Below are 12,290 nucleotides of genomic sequence, written 5' to 3'. Positions count from 1 at the left end.
AACGAATGTGATTAGTTGAAGAAATTTGCAGAAGACAAAAAAGAGTATCCTTAGGAGAAGTTCTATAAAGACAAAAAAGAGTATATCGTGTTGGAAAATTATCTGACCATGAGTTATAAATTTTTTATCCAAGGTTCTGCGGCCAGTGCCACCTTGAGCTCTCGACAAGCAGGTTGAGACTGATAGTCTACTAAACACTTCAAATCTGTCATGGCTGGACTAGCGTATATAGAAATTGATTTGGTGGTGGGATTCTTGTGGTTCGCGTGCGTGAATGATGTTGCGGCGGCGGAGCCGGAATTGCTTGAGCTGGAATTTCGTTATCTGAAAGAAATAAGCGCAATAGATATCCTTCTGTTGTGCTATGTGGTCGTTGTATTGCTGTTTTATATCATTGCCCCACGATATTCCTGCCACCAGTGTTATCTCGTGGACTTCGTCTGTTACAAGCCACCGGAAGAGCGAAGGGTTAACACAGAGCTGAGCGTATATCTTTCGGCGAGGAATGATGATAAGTTTTTCGGTGGTGAGAGAGGAAAATTTCAGTGGAGAATACATCGGCAATCCGGGCTGGGGAAGAAACGTGCCTTCCCCGCTCCTATTTCAACGATAAAATGGTGGCGACGTTGCAGGAAGCGCGGGTGGAGATGGAGGAGTGCTTCGTGGCCGTTCTGAACGGGTCATCCGTCGATTGCAGATTCCCGGAATATTAATCGACTTAATCTCACCGGTTCTGGACGAGCTGTTCAGGAAGACGTGCGTAGAGCCTTGGGAGATTGACATTCTCATCGTCAACGTCTCCACTTTCGGTCCAGTGCCGTCGCCGACAGCGTGGATCGTGAATCGCTACAAGATGAAAGAGAACGTGAAGACCTTCAATCTCTCCGGCATGGGTTGCAGCGCCAGCCTTAAAGCGGTGGACATGGCCAAGGACCTTTTCAAGGTCTATCGTGGCTCCTATGCTCTGGTAATCGGCAGCGAGAACATAACGGCCAACGCCCACTATCGGGGCAACCATAAGTCCATGATGGTCACCAACTGTCTCTTCAGAGTCGGTGGCTACGCGTTGCTTCTGTCGAACTAAGGCAATGACGCAGGCCGGGCAAAGATGAGGCTCCTTCACGCGGTCAGGACGAACGTGGCCGCCGTGGATGAGGCCTACGACTGCGTGATGGTAAAGGAAGACGACGAGGGGCTCTTTGGCGTTTCCCTCGGTCCGTTACTCAGGGACGTGGCGGGAGACGCTGTGAGGAAGAACATGGCGACGTTGGGCCCCAAAGTGCTCCCCAAAACGGAGCAGCTCTACTACGCCTACAACATGATATGTATCAAGGCCCTGAAGATCAATTTGAAGCCTTATATTCCTAATTTCGGGCTCGCCTTCCAGCATTTCTGCGTTCAACCCGGGTGTAAGGTCTTCGCAACTCGGGCAGACGAGCGTCAGGTGCGACGGGCGCACGGGCACAGCGGGCGCACATCGGTGCGACGAGCGGGCGGACATGCGACGGGCGGGCGCTCCTTATGCGACGAAGTGCGACGATCCTCCGGACATATGCGACGATAAAGTGCGACGATACATAAGGGCGCGCGACACTTAGTGAGAAAATGTGTGGAGGCAAAGGTTTATACCTTGGCTTGGAGAAGAAAATGTGTGGAGGCAAAGGTTTATACCTTGGCTTGGAGAAGCCTTGCACGATGGCAAGGCCGACATATGTTATGGAGATGTGTGGGCGTATTGACATGTTTTGGGGGTCGGCCTTAAGGCTGTACACACCCCATGTTATAACCTTACCTTGTGTATATATGGAAGGACGCAAGGATCATTTGGAACAAGGAACTCAGCTCGCACTTTCTCCTACGCATTGGACAAGGGGTAAAGGAGTGCGCAGAAAAGAGGAGTGCGCATATCTCATGCGCTCCACTTGTGAAGTGTGCAGTTTACCGGAAGTGAGTCGTAGGTTGGACAAGGGTGTTCAAGGTGCGGTTTAGTTGCAGATTTGTGCAGAGCTTAAGGTGGAGTTCTAGGTGTCTCGGGTGAGCACCCTCCTACCGTATGAAGTTGGCACAAGTGTTGTAAAGGTTGTTCTATGCCTTGATTGTAAAATTATTCTAAGTATAGACTTGGAGTTTTGCCAAGTATACTTGATGATGTATTATTGAAGAAACTGTTATAATATATTGTTGGGCAGACTGTTCGGGAGTTGCCCCTCCCTTTATACTTGTTTGCAATTGTTGATGTTCTTGGTTAATTGCATATGGATAATGAATGAGTATGGGCTTCATTAAGTATAAAGGATAAATGCATTTTACTTGGTTGCGAAAAACAAACTAAGTAAGGACAAGTGAATTAGGCGTAGTCCACGAAGGTGAGTATTGGTGAAAAGAAAGCGTTCGGTGGTGCCGCACCTCGCTATAAGCGGTTGGAAGAGCACCGCAGGTGTAGGGGCGTGACAAGTGGTATCAGAGCAAGGTTTGCTCGTGAAGGTTTGAAGTTGATGACAGGTGATATTGAGGCTTGAACAGGTTCAGGTGTTGAAGCATTTGAAGGTAGTTTCAAGACTCGGTTTGAGTAAGGTTTTCTCGTGACAGGTACTGCAGGTGAAGGAAACCGTTTCACACGAAGTGGAACAAGGGTTGGTTCTAATTGCAGGTGACTTGGTGAAGCTGTTGAATGGTCGAAACTAGATTGCAAAAGAGTAAGAAGTTGTTAGAGATGGCAACTGATTCTCGGGCTGGGTCTAGTCATGTAATGAAGGATACTACTATTGGGTTCATTGAGAAGGTGTTGGAAAAGATGGAGGCTATGGAGACTTCTTGGGATAAGAAGATGGACTTGCTTGCTAAAGAGCAAGAGATCAACTTGAAGACAAAAGAAGAGCTCGAAGAACTCCGAACACAGTATGAGTACACTGATCTTATGTGTACACAACTTGAAGTAAGGGTCAAAGAGGTTGAAGAAGCAAGGGATCAGGGTCTTGCAGAGATCGTGAACTTGAGGAAAACTCTTGACGGAGCCAATGATGAGATAGCGGTGTTGAAGAAGGCAGTGAGGCACAACTCAGGTGGAGGAGTACCTCATATGAAGGTCAAGGAACCGGAATCTTATGATGGCACAAGGAATGCAAAGACTCTTGGCAACTTTCTATGGGACATGGAGCAATACTTGGAACGTTTGGGTCTATCTGATGATGAGACAAAGGTCAAGGTAGCTGCTCAGTTCTTAACAAAGGATGCTAAGATGTGGTGGCGAAGGAGGTTAGATCAGATTGTCAATGGTAGTGCTGATGACATTTCTTCGTGGGATGACATGAAGAAGGCTTTGCAGACTCATTTCAGTCCTCAAGATGAAACATGGGAAGCAAGGACGAAGATTAAGTACATAAAACAAACTGGAAGCCTACAAGCATATCAGCGGGAGTTTGCAAGTGCAGCTCTGGAACTTCCTGACATGGCGGAGAGGGACAAGGTGTTCAACTTCATTATTGGGTTGAAGCCTTGGGCACGCAATGAAGTGAAGAGGCAGAAGATTAGGACACTTGAAGAAGCTTTTGCTGCTGTTGACAGGTTGGTGGAACATTATGATGAGACTTCTGATGATAGGAAGAAGAAGTCCGAGAAACCGAAAGATAAGAAGAAGGAAGATGCTTCGAAATCGGATGATAGTTCGAAGATGAAGAAACCTTTGAAGTGTTGGATATGTGCTGGTCCACATACGGTGAAGAATTGTCCTTCTAAACCAAAGGTGGCTGCTATTGCACAATCTGATGGAAAGAATGAAGGTGCTTCTGTGGGGATGATGCAGATACTTGGTGCTTCTGCTACTACGGAGGTGGTCTCTAGGAGAGATCCTGAAAGGAACAGATTAGAGTATGTTCAGATGAAGGTTGGAGGTGCTGATGTACTCACTATGGTGGATAGTGGGGCTTCTCACAACTTCATGGGTGAAGATACTGCGAGAAGAATTGGGCTGAAGTTTGTACCAGCAAAGGCACAAATGAAGACAATGAATTCTCCTCCTATGGAGATTCTTGGTATAGCTGAGAAGGTGGACACAACACTTGGTGAATGGACCGGGAAGGTGGACTTCAGTATAGTGCGGATTGATGACTATGAGGCTGTATTAGGGATGGAATTCATGAAACAATTTGAGGCTATGGTTGTACCACATTTGAGGAAGCTCTACATTTATGATGGAAGGGAAGATGTACCCATTGGTGTGACAAGGCGTGATTGTAAATTAGGAGTGATGCAAATGGAGGATAAGGAGAAGGTGAACAAGCGGTTGTCCACTATTGAGGCAAAGCTTGTGGAGCAGTCATTGGTCATTAGATCACTTTCAGATAGCATCTTGGATTTGACAAGGAGGCTAGAGTTGGTGGAGGATGATGATGATGATGATGAGGAGGTGTATGTAAGGCCGGATGTCCAGAAGGAAGACCGGGAGGCATATCTACAAAGGATGGAGATTGAGGATCCTGATAGATGGATTGAGTTGATTAGTGAGGGAGAGCCTTCAGGCTCTACTCCCTCTACATCTTCTTAGATGAAAAAGGAAGATGGGGCTCATTGTTAGCTGCTCATGGCAGTGAGTCCTTAAAACATGGTTGAGCAGGTATGATTGATGGTGCAGGGATGGCTTGGCATCAAGCATCATGGCATGTTGCAGATGGATGGAGTTTCCATGGACCTGAGCATGGATTATGGAGATGGATTCTTGATGAGTCAAGGATGTGGCAGATGTTTGAGGAACAACAGATGATGGCATGAGGATGTTCACTCTCATGGATTGAGCGTGATGGTTGGATTAGCTACCCAACTAGTTCAGACATGGGGTCGCGAAGTGTACAGAGATGTGTTGACATTTTGTTGGAGTATCATGATAGAGGTTCACATGGTGACACATGATGTGGTTGACACGAGTTGTTGCAGTGGAGATTGTGACAAAGGGGTCAATAATCATGCATCGAGATGATATCTGATGAAGTACATACCGTAGAGGTATATACCTTGGTATGGTTGTCTTGGTGACAGTTAGTCACTAAGGTGGAGCATGATGGAGATGAGATTCTACATATGTTGCAGGGATGTTTGCCTTATGTGGAGGAGTTGACATCATGGTTGATGATGATCTTGGTGGAGAGCTACCGAGATGGTATGTTGTCGAGGACGACAACGATTTTAGGTGGAGGAGGATGTAAGGTCTTCGCAACTCGGGCAGACGAGCGTCGGGTGCGACGGGCGCACGGGCACGGTGGGCGCACATTGGTGCGACGAGCGGGCTAACATGCGACGGGCGGGCGCTCCTTATGCGACGATCCTCCGGACATATGCGACGATAAAGTGCGACAATACATAAGGGCGCACGACACTTAGTGAGAAAATGTGTGGAGGCAAAGGTTTATACCTTGGCTTGGAGAAGCCTTGCACGATGGCAAGGCCGACATATGTTATGGAGATGTGTGGGCGTATTGACATGTTTTGGGGGTCGGCCTTAAGGCTGTACACACCCCATGTTATAACCTTACCTTGTGTATATATGGAAGGACGCAAGGATCATTTGGAACAAGGAACTCAGCTCGCACTTTCTCCTACGCATTGGACAAGGGGTAAAGGAGTGCGCATATCTCATGCGCTCCACTTGTGAAGTGTGCAGTTTACCGGAAGTGAGTCGTAGGTTGGACAAGGGTGTTCAAGGTGCGGTTTAGTTGCAGATTTGTGCAGAGCTTAAGGTGGAGTTCTAGGTGTCTCAGGTGAGCACCCTCCTACCGTATGAAGTTGGCACAAGTGTTGTAAAGGTTGTTATATGCCTTGATTGTAAAATTATTCTAAGTATAGACTTGGAGTTTTTCCAAGTATACTTGATGATGTATTATTGAAGAAACTATTATAATATATTGTTGGGCAGACTGTTCGGGAGTTGCCCCTCCCTTTATACTTGTTTACAATTGTTGATGTTCTTGGTTAATTGCATATGGATAATGAATGAGTATGGGCTTCATTAAGTATAAAGGATAAATGCATTTTACTTGGTTGCGAAAAAAAAACTAAGGACAAGTGAATTAGGTGTAGTCCACAAAGGTGAGTATTGGTGAAAAGAAAGCGTTCGGTGGTGCCGCACCTCGCTATAAGCGGTTGGAAGAGCACCGCAGGTGTAGGGGCGTGACACCGGGGGTCGAGGTGTGATCAACGCTATCAGGAAGAGCCTGCAACTAACTGACTGCGAACTGGATCCATCTCGCATGTCACTGCATCGCTTTGGGAACACTTCTGTGAGCGGGATCTGGTATGAAGCGGCTTACATGGAAGCCCAACGACGATTTAAGGTGGGGGGTCGAATTTGGCAGATAGGACTGGGTTCCAGATTCAAGTGTAACAGCGCAGTGTGGGAAGTGATGAGAGAAACCCATTCTTGGGAGAGCACTGTTTGGGATGAGCGCATCCACAGGTATCCCTGTGATACTCGTAATAATTACCCCGATGATTACTGTGACAGATGGTCGTGATCAGCTTTCCTTCTCAATAACTTCCCCATGGTTACGTCTCTTCCCACACCGTATCTTCGAGGAGACTCAAGACATTAAATTGAAAGGAACGCAACAAATAATTAATTGTGAAAATAGTTAATTGGGGTTATTTTTAAGTGGAATGATTTTTTTTGTTTTTTTTGTTTTTTATATTCAAATCTTTATTGATAACATGATAATTAACTTTAATGTGTTATGATTATTATTTCAATGATCTGTGGTATGATATTTTTAAGTGAGTATAATTGTGACATTTTTTAAGTGAGTATAATTGTGGCCTAGAGGGATTAAATTTTTTGAGTGCAAACTTATTTTAGAGTGCAAAAATCAATGTGTAATTTTTTGTTGTTTAAATTGTATTTTTGAATGTTACAATTCATATTAAGATATTTGATTCATAACCCATATTTGATATTTTTTTCTAGATATAACATTAAAATATTTTTTCTTTTAACATTCTTTTCCTATATATAGAGATATATGAAATTGATATCACGTGTTAAAATATTTCTAAAAAGTATAAGGTTTAAATATCTTTCACACACACACACACACACGCACACACACACACATATATATATATATATATATATATTTTTTACTTGAAATTATATTATGGACAACTAATTAAATACCAATAGCATATATATAATTATAGTTGATATTTCATTTTTATATTAAAAAAGACTGCATACTTACACATCACTTCTACACTACACTGTAAAATGAACTTTTCAGCTCAATAAGTAAAATATTTATAAAATAATAATAATTTTTTAATATTAATAATAATAATAATAATTTTAATATTCTTTTAGTATATATAGATATATTTGAAGTTGACATCACGTGTTAACCCCCCCTCACACACACACACACATATATAATTTTTTATTTTTATTTTATTCCTAATTACTTTACATGAAATTATATTAGGTCATATGGACAACTAATTAAATACCAATAGCACATATATATACTTTTAATTATAGTTGATATTTTACTTTTATTTAAAAAAAAATGGACTCACTTTTACACTACACTGTAAAATGAACCTTTCAATAAGAGAAATATTTATAAAATAATAATAATAATAAAAATAATAATACTAATAATACTAATAAGGTTTCTGAAGTGATTTGATTATTGAAGTTTAAAACAATGTACATATTTTATTTATCTAGATTTAAACTTTCAATTTTTTTTAAAGGAAAACATATTCTTAACTATTAAACTCACTAAACTTTATGATAATAATAAAATTTATAAAACTATATTTAAAAACATATATTCCACCCTTAAAAAAAATAACTTTAAATAAATAAAATATTTATAAAATAATAATAATAATAATATAAGTCCACATGGGGTAGCTCAAGCGGCAAGGGCCGTGGAAATGAAGTCTCACCGAACCGGAAGTCTTGGGTTCAAATCTTGGGCTACCCTTCCCCCGTAGAGGGGTACATAATGGACATGTAAATCGGAGAGTCCCACCCCAGCTTACAAAAAAATAATAATAATAATATAAGTTTAAGGGTATGAAAATAAATATTTGAAAAAAATGTATATATATTTTTTTATTTTAATATGAATTTATAATTTTTTTTTGAGAAAAAAAAATATAATTTTAACCATTAAATCCATCTCAAAAGACTTCATAAAATCCATCTAAAAAATTTCATAATAATAATAATATTTATAACACTATATTAATTTTTTTTTTAATAAATTGATAACATTATATTATGTTTCCGTTATCAATGAAAGAGGTTGAAAAATCAATTTTACATGCTTTCAAAGTTTTGTTTGTTTTTTTTTTTAAATAGCATATAATTTTATTGAAGTAAAATGATTAAATTATTTTATTTATTTATGTGGTAAGGTTTTTATCACGGTCAATATATTTTTTGTATGGAAATTTTTTCCATATGGGACTTGTTTTTAGTGCAATTTTTTGGACTTTCTAGTGTCAAAATCTGGCACCTTTAAGGTGAAATCTTGATTTGTGTTATTTAAATTGGTTTTTTGTATGGAAAACTTTTCCATATGGGAGTTGTTTTTAGTGTGATTCTTTGGAATTTTTGGTGTCAGAATTTGACGTCTTTGAGGTGAAATCTTGATTTATGTTATTTAAACTGGTTTTTTGACCGTATATATGGATTCAGCACCCTGAAAAACTCCTTGGGCACTTCGATTGTGCAAGGGTTAAAACTCCCTAGGAACTTGGATTGTGTAGGGGTTACTTATCAAGCTTGCGATTTCAATAAATTCCCGCTGGATTTTAGAGAAATTAAATCGGAATAGACGGGAAAAACCCACTAGAAACATGTGCAACAACGTACCGGAAACATGTGTAACATGGTTGAACTAGGCATTGAAACAATGTAAACAAACAATAATTGGTTTAGAAAGGCACTTAGTATAATGGTTAGTAAGATATAAATCTACTTTAATGATTCACACACGTGTGCATGTGTTTAAGTAATTAAGGATTTCACTCTTATTAAGGCTAATATTTCATGGAGAGACAATATTTCACTTAAGGACTAATTTTCATTGCTTACTTAAACAGGGCACTAGAAATGACCAAAAGAAATGTGGGAAGAAAGAGTATGTAATTTTTGCTATTCTAGAAAAGTGGAAAAAAAAAATTCGGGCCATTAGGTCTTGAGATAATTTATTCAGAGAAGGGTTTGTTGAGAAGCTGAGAGGGTTTATTGTAAGACTTCACAAGGAAAACATTGAATACAAGAATCAAATAAAAAAGCAATCTTTCACATAGGCTATCCTCGTAAACATTAAAATAATTTCTTCTTATCTCTTCATTACTCTTCATTACTCTGAAGGGGTTTTTAAGGGGAGCTCTTCAAGAATCCAATCAATTACTGCAATGTGTTAAAGCACGTGGAAAAACCACCTTACAACCACTTCCACCACTTTTGGCTCCTCCTCTGTCACGCCCACGAGCTGAGCATGTGCTCCGAGTAGGTGGAGCGTCGGCATATATTCGGTTAAAGGCAACAAGCTAGCAAGTGCAATGAACAGTGTGTTTGATTAAACGCGCCTGGGAAAATGCATGATGACGAGCCATTGGGAGAGTTGAAAAACTGAAAATTGGAAAATCGGCTAAGTATCGAATAGATGTACGACGAGTTACAGGGGAGTGTCGAAAAATCGACGAGACGGTGGGCCGACGTGTGGAGTGACAAGTTGGGTGAACCGACGCGACTCTTGGTGATTTTGGGTGAAAATGTATGGTTGGCCTGGGCAGGCTGATCCACCTTGATCCTTGATGGACGCATATATATTGGAGTGCAAGATGGAGGAGAAAGGCATCATCCAACCAAGCAAGTTCAAGCATAAGGTGTGGGTCTAAGCACTTGGATGAGCAAGGAGGATGAGGAAATGAAGAGGGCGAGGTGCAGGTGGACCGAGGGCCATAGTACTGAGCCAAGGAGAAGAAGGAAACAAGTTTCGAGTTTGACGTGTTGCAGGTGGGCACTCCTACCCGACGAGCTGAAGGAGCTGAATGAGTTGAAGATGTTAAACAAGATGAATGAGCCGAATGGGCTGAACAAGCTGAACAAGCTGAACGAGACGAACGGTCAGAACGAGTTGAACGAGCCGAACGGGCTAAATGAGCTGAACGATCCATATGAGCTAAACGATCCATATGAGCTAAACGAACCGAATAGGCTAAATGAGATAAACGACCCGAACGGGATGAACGAGCTGAATAAGCTAAACAGGTTGAACGACCTGAACGAGCTGAATGGACTGAACGGGCTAAATGAGGTAAACGGGTTGAATGAGATGAATAAACTGAACGAGTTGAATGAGACAAACAGGCTGAACGAGCTGAACGGGTTGAATGACCCGAACGAGATGAATGAGCCAAATAGGTTGAATGAACCGAACAACTTGAACGAGTTGAATGAACCAAACGAGTTGAACGAGATGAATGACCCAAACGGGCTAAACGAGTTGAACGACCTGAACAGGGTTGAATGAGCTGAACGACCGAACAAGCTGAACGAGCTAAACACACGATGAATGAGTTGAAAAAGTCGAATTATGAATGAACCGACAGTGAGTTGAACAACAGGCGTGGGCCACACTGAACAACAGACTTGGGAATTTCTAAAAGGGCATGCCAAGTTGAAGTGCTTTGGATAGTTTTTGAAGGTGAAACTTGGGGTTGCCTCGCAAAGGCTGTGTATGTAAAATACTGTTGTTATTATTATTAGGGTAGATTCTAACCAGGGAGTTTCCCCTCCCATTAAAAGAAGTTTATCCATTGTGTATTTTTATAAATGATGACAATGAATGTATTTTCGCTATGTAAAATGATGAATTCTTAGTGTAATTGAAGAAAAATAAATAAGTGTTGAATGTTAGGTGTAGTTCATACTCATTAGTATTGGTGAAAAGAAATTGGGTAGTGGTGCCGCACCTGCCTATGTGCGGTTGAAAGACTACCGCCAGGATAGGGGCATGACAGTTGGTATTAGAGGCTTAACTCAGAGAATCGAGTTTTGCATATTGAAGTGTTACTACTACAATTCGTGAAAGGTTTAGTAGAGGTGAAACATTGTGCTTGGACCAAGATGAACGAAAAGACATGGCAAGTTGGGAAGAATGCCAAGGGAGGCTCTTGCTTACCTTATACAGGTTGAATCTAATGAAAGAAGAGAACCCACAGATTCAAGATGAAATTGAGGTCTTGGAAAGAAATGTTGAAGAAAAACTTCTTCGACTTGGTTGGACAATGGAGCAGGATGTAGCTGCAGATTGCGATGATGAAGAAGAGGAAGTTGTGATGTATGAGGATGTTGTAGATGTGACAACGATGGAGGAAGAACTTGAGGCACTTCCAATTGATCAAGTTGAACCAGGATCATACATATTGCAAACATTGATGGATGAGGATACTGATGCAGGAGCATGAGGCTTGAAGACAAAAGGCTTTGAATTTTATTCCAAAAATACAAAAAAGGTTTACAAGCAAAGGAGTGGGATCCTTTATGAGCTAGAATTCAAGGATTTGAAATATTTTTTAATTAAATCAGATATTTAGACTTAGTTGAGATTCTCGAGGAGAATATCATGCATATGAGGTATCATATAGTATTAGGCATATTCGGTCCATTGATTGAGGATCTGATTGTTGTATGTAATGGTATTTATGTAAGTTTTGAATTAGTGTAATGGGATTTGGCTGGATTTGACTAAGGAGGATTTGATTGTAAAAAAATTGGAAATTCTTTGTGTCTGTGTATTTTGCGCATGAATGGTCAATCCCAGAGGTTTGAAGTTCCTTTGAAATATTGTTGAATGTTGTTGATTTCCAGTTTGGCCCTTTAAAACTAGATTTGATATAATTTTGTGTTATCGCATTTAAATCTTCATTCACTGTGTATTGAGTTAATTGGGATGTATTTTGAACCCATAGAGTAGATTTAGAGATATCCTGAATATAACTTAGAAATAGTTTAAACTTGGCAGAAGCACTAAAACCTTTGCGGAACGAAGAAAACCCGAGAATATTCTTGAAAACCCCCGAAGAAGATATGAGATGTCTGATCCACAGGCAACAGATCTAACAGTGATCGCGTGCTAATAAGTGTAGAGGTAAATTCCAAAATGGATGTAATCGTTTATAAAATTGGGTTAATAGCTTAGTTGATCGTGACCGTCTGCTTGAAAAGATCAGATTAGACGGTAATCACGTTGAAAAATGCATGGAGTTTAATATAATTTTCAAAC

At 40.7% G+C, this 12,290-nt stretch overlaps 1 pseudogene; it reads left to right on the top strand.

Moving 5' to 3' along the window:
- Positions 1-210: 210 nt before the first annotated feature.
- LOC149249577 (3-ketoacyl-CoA synthase 13 pseudogene) lies at positions 211-6,503 on the top strand (annotated as a pseudogene).
- The last annotated feature ends 5,787 nt before the right edge of the window (positions 6,504-12,290 follow it).

The sequence above is a fragment of the Pinus tabuliformis genome, chromosome 7, assembly GCF_031772625.1.
Source record: "Pinus tabuliformis cultivar Carrire ecotype Pingquan chromosome 7, CPIR1, whole genome shotgun sequence".
Taxonomy (NCBI): Eukaryota; Viridiplantae; Streptophyta; class Pinopsida; order Pinales; family Pinaceae; genus Pinus; species Pinus tabuliformis.
This window is presented reverse-complemented; position numbering and strand designations above follow the sequence as displayed.